This window comes from Psammomys obesus, unplaced genomic scaffold (genome assembly GCF_907164565.1).
Source record: "Psammomys obesus unplaced genomic scaffold, mPsaObe1.curated_primary_1811, whole genome shotgun sequence".
Classification (NCBI taxonomy): Eukaryota; Metazoa; Chordata; class Mammalia; order Rodentia; family Muridae; genus Psammomys; species Psammomys obesus.
In genome coordinates, this window is record NW_026585626.1 from 8,579,858 (window position 1) to 8,593,638 (window position 13,781).

The 13,781-nt window shown below is 49.7% G+C and overlaps 1 protein-coding gene across 1 annotated transcript in view; it reads left to right on the top strand.

Annotated features, from left to right (window-relative positions):
- Positions 1-13,781, top strand: part of Kif6 (kinesin family member 6) — a 288,300-nt gene that overhangs the window by 252,219 nt on the left and 22,300 nt on the right. The window lies entirely within an intron of this gene.

Sequence of the window (13,781 nt, forward strand, 5' to 3'; positions counted from 1 at the left end):
GATGTCTTCAACTGCAGTTTTACAAAAGACATCCCGGTGTTGTTCAACCAGATGATTCCTGTATCGACCCTCCACAAAAGCGCGAGGTCTGACATCAAGGCATAACTCACAGAAAAGTGTTTATGTGAGCAGCCAGGATAATGGGATCCAGGTACCCGGCTTCCTGACAGTCATGGGGGTGGGGCCGTGGAGGTGGGAGAGTCTTTCACGGGGAACGTGCCAGCCGAGGCCTCACCTCTCCTCTTGAGCAGTATTCTGTCAAGGCCTAGGTCACGTTCTACTCACAATCAGAATCCTAACAACAACTGTGATCAGAACTTTAAAAATGCAAGACACTCCTGAGCATGGAGAGAAGTGTGTCAGGGAAGAAGGACAGCCATCTGGGCTTTGGGGCCATAGCGCAAGGAATGGCACTCATCACGGAAACCTTAGGTCAGGGCTGAGGGTTAAAGAGCTTCCAGGATCCATAACCACAGAAGAGAATATGAAGTGGAGTAAGGCTGAAGGTTTGTGTGGTGTGTGTGTGTGTGCGCGCACGCTGTGTGCACAGTAGAGCGGATAAGCAGTAACAAATGAGGAAGAATCCTATGCCCTGCATTGAGAATCCTGCCCAGGCCAGGGCAGTTGAGCCACGAGCACCTAGAAGTCTTCATTTAGAAAGCCGTGTATGGAGAGCAGGCCCAGTTCTGAGCTGGCTCCCTATCTGAGCTGGCTTTCTCCACCAGCTTTTGCTCAGGCCCTGGAGAACTCTCTGGTTGTCTGGGCCCACCTGGGTGAAACCACCTGGCTCTTGGGATAGGTGATCACTCAGTTACTTTGTGCCATCATTTCCCTGAGAGACTCACAGACTTGGCACAGAGACAGTCTGTGAGAGAGAGAAAGAGAGAGAGAGAGAGAGCACTTACCTGGCACTTACCCTCGACCCAACCCCTGTTGAAGACAACTCTCTGCCAATGCTGTGGGCTTGCTTCATCCACTGTTCCTTTTGTACCTGTGGTGGTGAGTACAGCCAATGACACCCACCACTGGCAGATTCTAAAGACAGCTGGGATCCCCTCTACTCCTCCAGGGGCCTTCTCCCTCTGCCCCACTCCCGTCTTGCCAGCCTCAACAACATGGGCGGCCCTTGGATCATCACCAGCCCAGTGTGTGCTCTTTAAGATGACTCCCCAGTGCCCCCATAGGGCCTTGAGGCAGTTGAAAGGCTTTCATGGGCTGGTCTCTGCCTTACTGCCTTCCCCCCAGCTCTTCCTTCAACGCCTGCAGTGACCTCTTGTGGCTCCCTGTTCTTCAGAGAGCCAGTGCTTCCGCTTGCTCCATTTGATTAAGATCATCTAGGTCCCACGGATTTGAGGTCTCACTGAGTGCCCAGTGTGATTGAGGGTGAGACTGGTAGCCCATAGCCATGGAGACGACGCACTACTTGAGGCAGACATGAAGGGCTTCCCAGCAGTGTGGACAATGGACTTCGAGGGACCAAGGTAGTAGGTGTATCACTAGTGACAGTGAACAGAACCTGCATGCAAGCAGCAGGGTCCCATGATGGTCCCCAAGCCGAGATCACACAGAGGAACTGGTCTAATTGCTGTTAAGTTTGTGTCCACAGGAAGTTCCACAGATTTCACACAACCTCTGCCTGTGGCTTCATTGAAAACTCTCAAGTTAGACCACTGCCCTTTCCCCATCTCTGTTCTGCACGTACCTCTAGAAAATGACAATTCAGCCTCTTCCGCACCCATCACACAAAGCATGTCCATGCTAGTTTTGTTGTTGCTGTGATGTCCAAAGCACATTGGGAAGGAGAGGGTTGATCTCACAGATCACAGTCCATAACCAAGGGAAGCCAGAGAGGGAACTCAAGCTAGAAACCTAGAGGCAGAAACCAAAGCAGACGCCATGAAGGAACTCTGCTCCCCGGCTTGCTCCCCATGACTTGTTCAACCTGTGTCTTAAACAACACGAGACCACCTGCCCAGAGGTGGCACCTGCCACATGCTGAGTGCTCTCACATCAATCAACAATCAAGAAAATGTCCCACCAATTTGCCTATAAGACAGTCTAAGAGGTCCCTGTTTTCAGATGGTTCTAGCTTGTGTCAACAAACACAAAAACAAAACAAAAACAAACAACACTGAGCCAAGTGATAGACACACAGCACTGGGTCCCCATAGCATCTGTTGACACACCAGTGAGATCTATAGCATTATAGTTTTGCTTTACAAATGTGCCAGGCAGCTAAGGGGCTCTGAGCTCGGATTCCAATATCTGTAAGTGAGATGTTGATACCAATTAATAGCCCAGTTCCCAGCACGGCCCCTGAGACTTAGCTTCATTTGCTGATGGCTCATGGCGTGAACTAATGGTTCCCTTGCTATTCTTGGCCCTCAAGCACCAGAGCAGGCTCTCTGTGAATGCAGCTGTCCTTAGGATACATGGCACCGTGGTATGGACACATGTGAGGGCTTGGATCAATTACAGATCATCGATCCTCTTGGAAACAAGTGAGAGAGATGTTGACTCCTTGGAATTTCAAAGAATCTAAAGAAAACAACATCCCCAGATGATATAGCATCTCAGGGGTTCTAAGAGTAGTCAGAGAATTCACTGAGTCATGCAACAAAGTCTCTTCACTTAGGAGGATTCGTGTCTACAGTGTGTATAAGAATACAAGGTGAAGTAGAGTGACTGGGATTCCACAATTTAATTTCAGACTCAAGATGAAGGCTGGGGGTGCGAAGGCCTCAGGCCATTTTGCTACCCACTGTCCAAGGCTGTGCCTTTGGTCTCCTGCCTCCATCCAGATATCCTTCCCAGGACAGTGGAGAATGAAGTCTGGCTCAGCAGCAGTCTTGAGCTGCAGTTTCTCCAGGGAAAGGGCTCTCACCCTGTATGCTGGTCAGGACTCTCGGAGAGCAAAGCAAGAGGATAGACTCTGACGCACAGGAAGAGGGTATTGAGGGACTGATCACAAAGGCAAAGAAGTCACGGGATCCCTTTGTGAGCAGGGAGCTCAGGAAAGCAGGGTGATATGGCGCCAGCAATCCAAGCCCGATTGCTGGAAGTCAGGGACATCTGTGCTGTGAGTTCTGGTTTAAGTTTTAACACCTGAGAACCAGAAGCTCTGGTGACTATGGGAAGATGGTAGATGCTCCCATCAAAGCACTGAGACCAAATTAGCCTGACTTATACATCTCTACAGTACATCCTCAACAGACTCAATGATGCTGGCCTACACTGAAGAAGATGGCTCTTCTTTTCTCAGTCCACTTGGGAACGCCTCCACAGATTCATAGGGAAATGACATTTTACAAACCATCTTAGCCCAGTCAAGTTGACACACAAAGTTGGCCATCTCACATCAGGATCAGAAGGACAAAAAGCATGAAACCTCTGTGATCTACTGGTCTTGTGATCTTGGTCTGTCAGCCTTCTGGAGCATCCCTTTCCTTGTCCCTGGGAAACAGAAAAGCACTCTGTGAGCTGGCCTGCATTTCAAGCAGTGTGTGAACGTGATCAACATAGACACGGAAGGTGCTGAGCAAATGATGATGAGCTCTGACAGTGACGGCAGGGGACAAAAGGAAACAAATGTTCAGGCAGTGGGCACCACCCCCTCACCACTGAGGCTCCTAGCTGTCGGCACCACTGACACAGCTGGTGGAGTCACCACATCTGCTCGCTGGCAATTATGCTTTCTTGAAGAACACTATAGAGCCCCAGGAAGGGTCTTGTGGTCCTCTGAGCACTGCATTGCTCCCGATGGAGTTGCTAGTTGCCCATACCATCTTTTCCGCTAATATCGACCTTGCATGTGCTCATTTGGATTAATTAGACACTTCATCAAGCATCTAGAAAATAAAACAGTAGCCACTCGACTGCACCTTCTAGCCTAGAACATATTACAGCTGGCTCTTCCGTATGTCTATTCCTTCCCATTAAAAAAAAAAAATGTTGCCATTTGTGATACATAGATCTAGGGCTGAGAAAGCCCCACCCATGTATCACAGAGCTAGGAAAGCCTTTCTCAACCTCCCTGAAGAGTTGATGGTAAGCCAAGGACCTGTTAACAGAAAACCAGCATTCTGTGTGTTCATGTGGCTCACAGAGCAAGTTCCAGGACATCTAGGTCTACATAGCAGGGCTGTGCCTCAAAACCTTTTTTTAAGAAAATTCTTTAGCTGTTGTTTTGAAAATACTGATTTATATTCAGGGAGCAGTGAGGAAGTTGTTGTCAAGAGCCAGGTACTTACCCAAGACACAGTGCACAGCAGTAACTTTCCACAGAACAGGGCCTATTCAGTGGGAGGGGGAAGGGAGGAAGGAGAGAAAGCTCAGGAAAGAGAGAAAAATGAAAGATGGAGGAGAGGGGATGGGTGGAGACAAGGAGAAGCAGGGAGACGAGGGTTTCATGTTTAAACTCTATAAACATCGTTTGGGGAGATCTGGTAACATTTGGTACAGAGGGAACCAAACCTTACTTCCAGACAGTTCCACACTCCTCCTACAACTGTGCACTCGACATGATGTCACAGATGAGTCCAGGGAGACGCTCAGCCCAGCACCGTCCTCGCAGTGGACAAACAAGCCAACCAACTAACCCGAAACCCGAAAGCCCAGAGGTCTCCAGCCCGGCAGCAGAGAAACGAGCTAGGGCTGCTTTATTCATAGAATGAAACAACAACAAACCCTCAGACATGCAGTCGTGACTGAAAGAACTGTGGAGCAATGTTGAGCTCCAGAAATGGTGTCCTTTTGTGTAGTTCCCAGTTTTTAGTGCTATTTATTAGTGAAGCATGGAAGGCATTTACATTTCATTGCAGGCTTAAAACCTGTGTCTGGGTATCCAGTCCCCCAAACATTTATGAAGGAGACACCTGTGAAACTTCTTTCTTGGTCAAGAAATTGTTTTGTGATTTTTCAAAAAAAATCTTTGTATATGTGTGTCTGTATGTGTGTATATGTGTGTGCCCATCTGTGTGAGTAGGCACACGTATGTTACAGAACATGCCACAATGCACATATGGAGGGCAGAAGACCACCTCAGGCTTTGGACCTCACCGTCCACCTTGTTTGAGAAAAGGCGTCTTGTTTGCCGCTGCACTCTCCAGGCTAGCTCATCCACCAGCTATCAGGGAGTCCTCCATCTCTGCTTCCCACCTCACCATAGCCGTGCTGGGCTTAAAAATGTGTGCTGCCACGTCTGGTTCTGTGTGGTTCTGTGGATTTGAACTCAGGTCCTCGTACTTACGTAGCACATGCTTTACCCACTTAAACCATCTCACCAGCCCTGCTCTGTTGTTGTTGTTAACTAGATCTTTGAGAATTTTACACAGTGACTTTTGACTGTATTCATTCTCTCCCCCAACCCCTCCCAGAGACACCCTGCTTCCCAACCCACACAACTTCGTATCTTTTTTTTCCTCATCCATCAAGTCCAATTGGTGCCGCACATATAATTACGCATTTGTGGCCTTCCACTGCTCTATGAATCTTAAGGAACACTGAACACACACAATGAGAAAGTGAACCGTGATGAGCAGGCTGGTGCCGTACAGCAGAATCATGGCATCTGTGAGGGGATGTGGGGGAAAGTGGATGGTGGAAGCTGCAAAGATGCTCCTGCAAACTCCGCCATGGCTCATTAAGAAATAAGAATGGAAACAACTATATTAAATAATTTAGAGTTTTCAAAATATAGCGGTGACACAGAGCGTCATTCGTACCACACTCTGAGCTTTGTTGAAATAGTTCCTGGTAATCCCCAGAGCTCAAGAAAGGATAGGTTCCAAGGGTTCAGAACTCAGACAGAAATTATTGGTTTTTTTAATCACCAAGATGGTTAATTTGATAATAAAGCCAGAATCCAAGTCCTATTCAAATTCATTTTAATTCTCTGCACTATGGATATGTCAGGATCACTTTACCTAAAGGTAAAAGCATAAATATGCCAGTTCTCATTTTTGTCCACAAGCATGTGGTCATTTCTAGTGGGCTGCAGATAGCATGCTGAGATGTTGAATGCAAATAAAACACTATTCTCTCTCTCTCTCTCTCTCTCTCTCTTTCACTCTCTCTATCTCTGAAATGCTTATAGGAGGCTTCTCTATTTCAAGCAGAAACTGAGTAACAATTGAATTGGCCATTCATTGTTCTTCACAAAAACAATTAAAACAGGTCATTGTCCCTCGGTGGTGGTGATGCACTCCTCTTATCCCAGCACTCAAGAGGCAGAGGCAGGGAGAGCTCTGTGAGTTTGAGGTCAGCCTGGTCTACAGAGGACAACCAGGGCAGACAGAGAAACCCTGTCTCAAAAAAATACAAAAATAGAAAAGAAAAAGGGGGGGTCATTGCATGTTTAACTGTAGTTCTATTAATTCTCCCAAAGTTATTTCTCCCTGTCTTAGCCCAGCTAAGGCCCCTGTGTCTGTGGCCAGCTTCTCTCACTCTAATTCCCTTCCTTGCTCCACCCAGTAAGGCTCCATCTCCACAAGAAGGGATCGGTGGGGAGAGCAGTTGATATAAATGTTCCTTACCTGGAATTATTGTGACATGCCTGTGACCTGATGCTTCCTCCTTTGGGGTCGCTAGATGGCTCCCACCAGCACATCCAAATGCTCTCATTTGGGCAGTTGTATAGCTGATGTGTCCATGGTCCTGACAAGAAGTAGATGGCAGTATTAGACATTATGAAGAAAACTGAAGAAAGGCCTATTCAGAAAGGTTTGAGTGTAGCAAAGCCATAAGGGTCAACCTAGCACCCAGGGGTACTAACAGACAGCAAGGTAGAAAGTGCTGTTGCCCCTAGGCCCAAAGGGTGGGAGGAGCAACTGGAACATGAAGACACAGAGGGATGCATAGAGACACTTGAATGTCAGTCAAGTCCTGTGCCTGCAGAGACATCTCTTCGGCTGTCTCGACTTCTGTCTTCTCCCTCCCCCCAGTTAACTGACTGAGCCCAGGCAGGGTACCAGTCTAAGGAAGCCCACCTTTACATCAGCCAGGTCCCTGGGGTGAAAGGGACGGGGCAAAACGAGGTGAGTGTGAGAAGTCAGTGGAATAGAAACGAGCCTATCACAAAGCTCCAGGCAGCAGTGGCCTCCTCCAGGCAGCAGTGGCCTCCTCCTGGTTTACTTTTCCTGGGGTCCTGTTTCATCCAGGGAGCCTTATTATAAATGATCTTGGTCTCCTGGAGTGTGCTAAAGGATCTATGGGTGCACTGAAACCAGTTCACACGGGCCCACCCTGTGTACCTCGCTTTCCAACTTCAGTTTCAGAAGCAACACATTGGTGACTTGAAATCTCCCATGACTCTAGTGTTCTCTCTTCAGGCACACTTGGACCACAAGGTACCCTCCAAGCTTTCTATCGGTCTCTTTCAAGCGTTACTTGCTGGATTTAATGAAAGGGAACACATCTACACACACACACACACACACACACACACACACACACACACACATACACACAAAGACACGGGCTGGAGGAAAATGTACAGTTCTTTATTTTCAAAGTTTCTCACCAGGGCATCTTGCTCTGTCCTTATCTGAGGTTACATGAGAGTCATGGCTGCTCAGCCAGCTCCAACTCTTCTGATAATGCGCCATTTCTGCAGTGTGGTCCAGCTTGGAGCTCATTTATGGCTCCACTGTGTGATACATGATTGCCAAATAAACCACAGTAACAAGAAACAGCTTTATTAAGATTCCTCAACTCAATTCCTAAAAACCTTTAACCTTCCCAACTACACCAGTCGAGGGATTGGCCAATGCTACTTGTCAGTGCCACTCAGATCTTCATCGGTGAGAAGGCCTGAGGCACTCCCTCTGACATAGGGAAAGCATGCTGCCCCAAGACCTGCATGCCCTGACAACACAGCAGGCATGATAACTAGATCCTGCTGGTTTTAAAGAGGTAACAGGTTCTCAGGCTGTCCAGTTCTTACTTATCTCCTTCTGGGAAGCCATGTGTCACTGTGGGTCCATAACACTGAAAGGGCAGGAGAAAGGGTTTTTAAGATTCATTTTAGTAGTTTTAATTATGTGCGCGTATGTGTGTCTGTGTGCGGCTATGTGAGTGTAATGTCCGAGGAGGCCAGCAGAAGGTATCTGGAGTTACAGACAGCTGTGCGCTCAGAACTATAAGGAATGTCCTTCCTGAGTATGGAGCATCCCAAGGGACTCCCTCGTGCTGCTCGTTGACTCTGAGCACACTGTCCCACGCTATGGCAAGCCTTCCTCAGGGAACACCATGAGGAATGGGAAGAGCGCCAGGCAGGTGATTCGAGGCAGCAGCAACATTCCGGGGTAGAAGAGAGGAATAGCGTTCACACAGAGGGTGTGCGGCTAAGGTGCTCCACAAAGCCAGCGCCAAGATGGATAATTGCACTGAGCACCCATCAGGATGACGACTCCAGCTGACAATAAATGTGAGCCGGGACACAGGAAATGCTCTAATTGGGAAGCCAGACGATTGCTGACCATTGCGGTGATTGAGCCATTAATCTCCATAAGAGTAGACACTTTGACTCCTCAAACAAGATGAAGTTGAGTCATCTATGGCTATGTTAGGCAGTTTAGTCCGAGGAGACCCAGAGTGGGTGTTGAAAGAATTCACAGGGAGCTAAGGAAATGCCTGGTTGCTCTGATACCCTGTCTGGCAGGATTGTACTGCCTCCTCCCATGCTGAGTCTTGGCCAAGTGAGAACTATTTTAGGCTCCACAACCCATACCGTATGGAAACCCAAAGGGCCCTTCCCAGCTTCACAACATGGTTGGAATGATCAGTGTTGCCTGACTGAGGACCTCTAGGATGGTCAAGAAGATGGCATAGGTTGCTCCCGGAGGTCCTGTGGAATGACCTACTTTGTGGCAGACTCCCTACTGAGCGGGTAAGCTGTGCACAGTGGGAGCTCGGCACAGGTGGTCGTCCTTGGTTAGGAAAGGGCAGTCCTCACAAGGCAGTAGACTACGGCTTCGCTTCAGCCCTGCTGCAGATCTGAAAGTCACTCCCGGGAAACAGCATCCCCTGCACCCGCTTAGGGTGAGTCAGTACAGACCGGCGAGCTGCCTTTGGCTGCCTTCACCGCTGCAATTGCTTGCAGAACAAGAGACTCCAGCTTTGAAACTAGACAGAGCTGGCATGCCAGCCTAGCTCTGCTTATCTGCAGCGTTCCGGGAAGAGACCCCACCCCTCCTCAAGGCCAAGTCCCATCTGGAACAGGAGTTGTGAAGACTTCCTGAGGTGACACCTGTGAGGTGTTAGAGTCACATGGTGGATAGCATTACCTAGATTCTGCCAAGCGCCTTGTGAAGGCCAACTGCAGGAATTTGTGTTCCTAGCTGCAAATCCCTGAGCTCCCGTCTCTTTTCAGGCTGTAGCAGGACATCTGCAGGACGCACCAGAGCTATGAGGACATACTAGCTCCACACACCATTCTCCAATCCCCTATGCAGATCCTGTAGTCTCCAGGAACACTTGCACAGGCGCGTGCAGTGAAAGGGTCCAAGGCCTTAGCTGATTCCTTAGCGAGGGGTGGCATCCGAATCTTCATGCACCACGCCGACAAATCTGAACTCAGCGGGTCTGGATCAGGGCCCAGCTGCCGCTGTGCTCTGACAAGCTCCATAAGTGATTTCAATGAGCGCCCCAGTCGAGAGCCACCGAACCAGAGAAATGAGATTTGGTACAGTTCAGGCATCAGCTAACTGTAGAGTGTGGAATGGGAGGAGCGGGGAGAAGGAGAAAGGGGAGCTAGAGACCTCCACAGTAGAACAAGTTACACAGAAGGGTCCACGTCTTGGCAGGTCACCCCAGCAATGCCGGGATTGAGTGCCCCAACCTCTGGCTTCCTGATTTGATGTTTGCTACCCAGCTTCTTGGGGCTTTCTCCTTGTGTGACATCCACCAGAGGAAAATTAAACCCTTTCTTCTTGCTGTTTTATGTTGCTTTGGAGCTGGCTCTTCATGATAGTGACCTCACAGGCTAACCCCTGCTGGGCTGCTGTTCCAGACAGAATCCTGTCTTTGAAAGGATGGCTCCCCCTGTGCCTCCTGTCAGGTGATCGGGGCTTCTGCCCATGGCAAGGGTACCACTGGGAACAAAGACCCACAAGCCCAAGTCCCCTTTCTCTTCTCCCCCTGTCCTTGCTCATCTGTTTTCACTTGCCTCCCTTTGACTTCTCAGCCCAGGCTCCTCTTCACAGAGCTGGCTCCTGTCTCCTGGTGGGTCACTGTGCAGTCTACAAAACAAGCATCACCTTTGGCCGCCAGCCCATCTGGGACATTGTGGGTAGCTGTGCCTTCAGCTGCCAGCTGCCCCAGGTCCCTTGTCCCAGCCCTCTTTCCCTTTCAGCAAGCTTAGAGAACCCTGGCACCGTCCCACATTTGCTTCATTGCTGAATAACTTTTGTTTCAGATCAATCACAAAGGACTAGATCAAGCCACACCTCCTCCCCACCCCCACCCCTGCTGTTATCCCCTCAGCGTCTCACAGTCCTAAAGGGACCTAAAACACACTCTGCCTCAGTTTCCTCTCTGACATCAGTCAGCTCCTACTGTTCTTTGCCTCACCAACTCCTCCAAGCTCACAGGCCTTCTCGTAGCTCCTCATAGGCCCCAAACAGCTGATGCCTTGAGACCTTCACATGTCTCTCAGTCCCCTTATTTCTGCAAATCTCTGTCCTGTTGTCCCCTGTCCCAAAGGCCACCCACGGCAGCCCTCCACACTCTCAGCATTTTCATTCAGCTCTATCTTTCAACCTACTGTACTATGTTGTAGATCTAATTTTGTTGTTGTTGTTGATTGAGGTTCAAGTCTGACCACCTGAGAGAATTGATTCCACAATGTTGCCCTCTGACCTCCACACATATGCTCTCGAAAACACACACACACACACACACACACACACACACACACACACTAACAATACATAAACATTTGTTAAGCAAATGAAGGAAGGGCCAGAGCTCCTAGGTAGCCCCATGGCATTGTACACTTCCCCTAGCCTGCTGACCCTTGGTCCAGAGTGGATGTGATGACAGGGCACACATTGCTCTAGACCCCACAACTGCACCAGAGGTAGCTGATATCACCCTCTATTCTGTGTCAGATGCATTGAAAATGCTCCCTCTAACCTACAGCGCCTGGACATCCCACACACATGCAGCGCACCTATAGAAACCACCACACACACACCGTACTGTAGGGTAAGGCTGTGAATGCATGTTGGGACTCAGTCCCCTTCATCTCCTCTTACCCTCACAGTCGTCAGTCCACCAGAGCCCTTCGTCCACCCTCCTCCCACAGCCCCTCTGCTGGTTCTGATACCCCAGCCATCACCCAAGAGCAGGCTGTCACTGAATCCCTTGTGTGCCCTTGGTGCGGGTCCAAAGGTGTTGAAAGAGGGGAGATGAGGCAGAGTTCCGTGTCAGCAGGCTGCAAGACAGGGTGTCTGTGGAATTCTAGGGAAGGCAGTGTCTTGGCCATTTAAAGGCCCACTGTCATTTGGTGTTAAATGCCACCTTCCCCGTTTCACACCTGCCATTTTTCAGAGAGAGAGGGCCATCAAATAAACGTGGAATCCAGTGTGCCCTGTACACAGCCTCTAAACAAGGCTCCAGGGAAAGATGCAGACAACAGAAGGGCTCCACTTCCCAACTCCGAGGCTCCGTGCACCTGTGACTTGGAGGTCAGGGAGGATCCTGGGTAATGAAGACCAGCATTCAGCCTCATAAAGCTGATGAAATGTTCCCACAGTCTGCCAGTGTCATCTTCAGCTGAGATGACAGGCAGTATCTGCTTACTTAGCGCAAGGAGGAGAGGGTAATTGGTTCCACAAAGATAAAAGACAGACTAGTGACCACTTAGCATAGGTGTCCATGTGTCAATAAAGTGGTAAAGAGGAAAAGAAGAGAGTAATAACTTGGCAGGTGGAGGACCTCTCTGCAGCCCAGACTCCCGGTGTGGGAAGTGCTGGAGATGGGATCAAAGGGTCAGCCAGCTGAGACAGGATACGTTGGGACAGCCACTTTATAAAAAGCATGAAAGGCTTTCAACCAACCACAGGCTTAGCACAGGGCCTACAGGCCTGGATGGAGAGAGCCGGTACAAACAGCCAGCTCCTTGGAACCAGGACAAAAACTTGCGCTTATTTATGAACAAGAAGTCTGACTGCAATGAGGTGGCCATTCCTGCCCTGCGTGGTTAGTCTGGGGACTTTGCTGTGCCTAGAGGATCTAGTCATGTGCCTAGCGAACCTGGCTCAGCATTTCAGAGAGAGGGCAGTCAATAAATGTAGCCCAGGATGGCCTCGAACTTTTAGTCCTCCTGCCTCAGCCTCCAAGTGATGGGATTACAAGGGTGTGCCACCATGTCCATCTGAGAATGCACATACACATGAGAGCCAACATGTGTCCAACTGAGAACACTGTGTGTGTGTGTGTGTGTGTGTGTGTGTGTGTGTGTGTGCGCCCACTTGTGTGCTTTATGTGGGTGTGTGTAGGTACATGCCCAGTATACTAATGGAGGTTGGAGAACAAACTTGAGTGTCCTTTCTTTCCACCTCATTGGAGACAAGGTCCCTCTTTTTGTTCGCTGCTGTGGGTGCCAGGCTAGCTGGACAGTGAGCCACCAGCCACTCTCCCATCTTCAGCTCCCATATTGCCCAGGAGCACTGGGACTACTGATGCACCCCACTGCACCCAGCTTTCCAGGGGTCCGGGCAATTCACACTCAGGTCCTCTCGAGGTTCATGCCAAGTGCTTTCCCCACTGAGCTATCTCCCTGGCCTGAAAGTATATATTTAAAAGCTGGAAGGAGCCCTTTTCCACCCTGCACCTCTCGCCCTAGATTAGATATTATACCAGCTCTCTGCTTTTTTAAATGAGATAATTAGGCAATAATAAGGTCGCTGAACCCACACACAAAGACCTGGGCAAGTCAGCCTGCGAATGAGACTCCAGTCTCCTGTAGTGGTGCTGCTGAATATTTAAAGGACCCACACAATAGAAAAGACGTTCAGTGCTGCTCCAAAGCGCCTGTGTGGAGATGAAAGAGGACATTAGCGGGGACAGTCTCTGCTCAAAGCTCGTGGAAATAGCTGCGGCCCGTGAAAGGTGTTCTCCTGCACAGCACCGAGCTGCCAGCCTCTGCGAGTCCGTGGACAGAAAACTAACGGTCATCCCTCAAGTCTGTGGACACAAAGCTAGTGGTCATCCCTCAGAAACCTTGGAGTTGGTGAGATGGCTCAGTGGGTGAAGCCTTTGGTACCCAGGTCTCAGTTGGATCCCTGGAACCCGGGTGGAAGCGGTGGAGAGAACAGTCCCCACAGAATTGTCCCCCGCCTTTATATGCATGTCATGACGCAAATGCACCTCCCACACACGTAATAATAAATGAATAGAAAACAAAGTGTTCTACCAGGAGTTTTGAATCCAGGACCCTTGCTACCAAACAAACGGGGATCTGCACCCAGGATTGGGGACTTAGCCACAGGACTTGGCAAATTAACCCCCCTAAGCCTCCTCGATAATGCAAGAGTGATGCTTGCCTCAAATAATTGCCATCAGGATTTCGTCTGTTCTTATTCAGAAAGTGCACGGGCTGGGGGCAGGGATGAGGGAGGTGGCAGGGAGGCAGGGGAGGGGCATGCGCTGGGGGCAGGGGTGATGGGGCAAAGAGCAGGAGGAGTGGGGGGGAGGTGGAGGGAGGTCTTCACTCTGCGCAGGGGGAGGCATGTGTTGAGGGCAGCGGTAGGGTAGGGAGCAGGAGGAGGTAGAGCAGG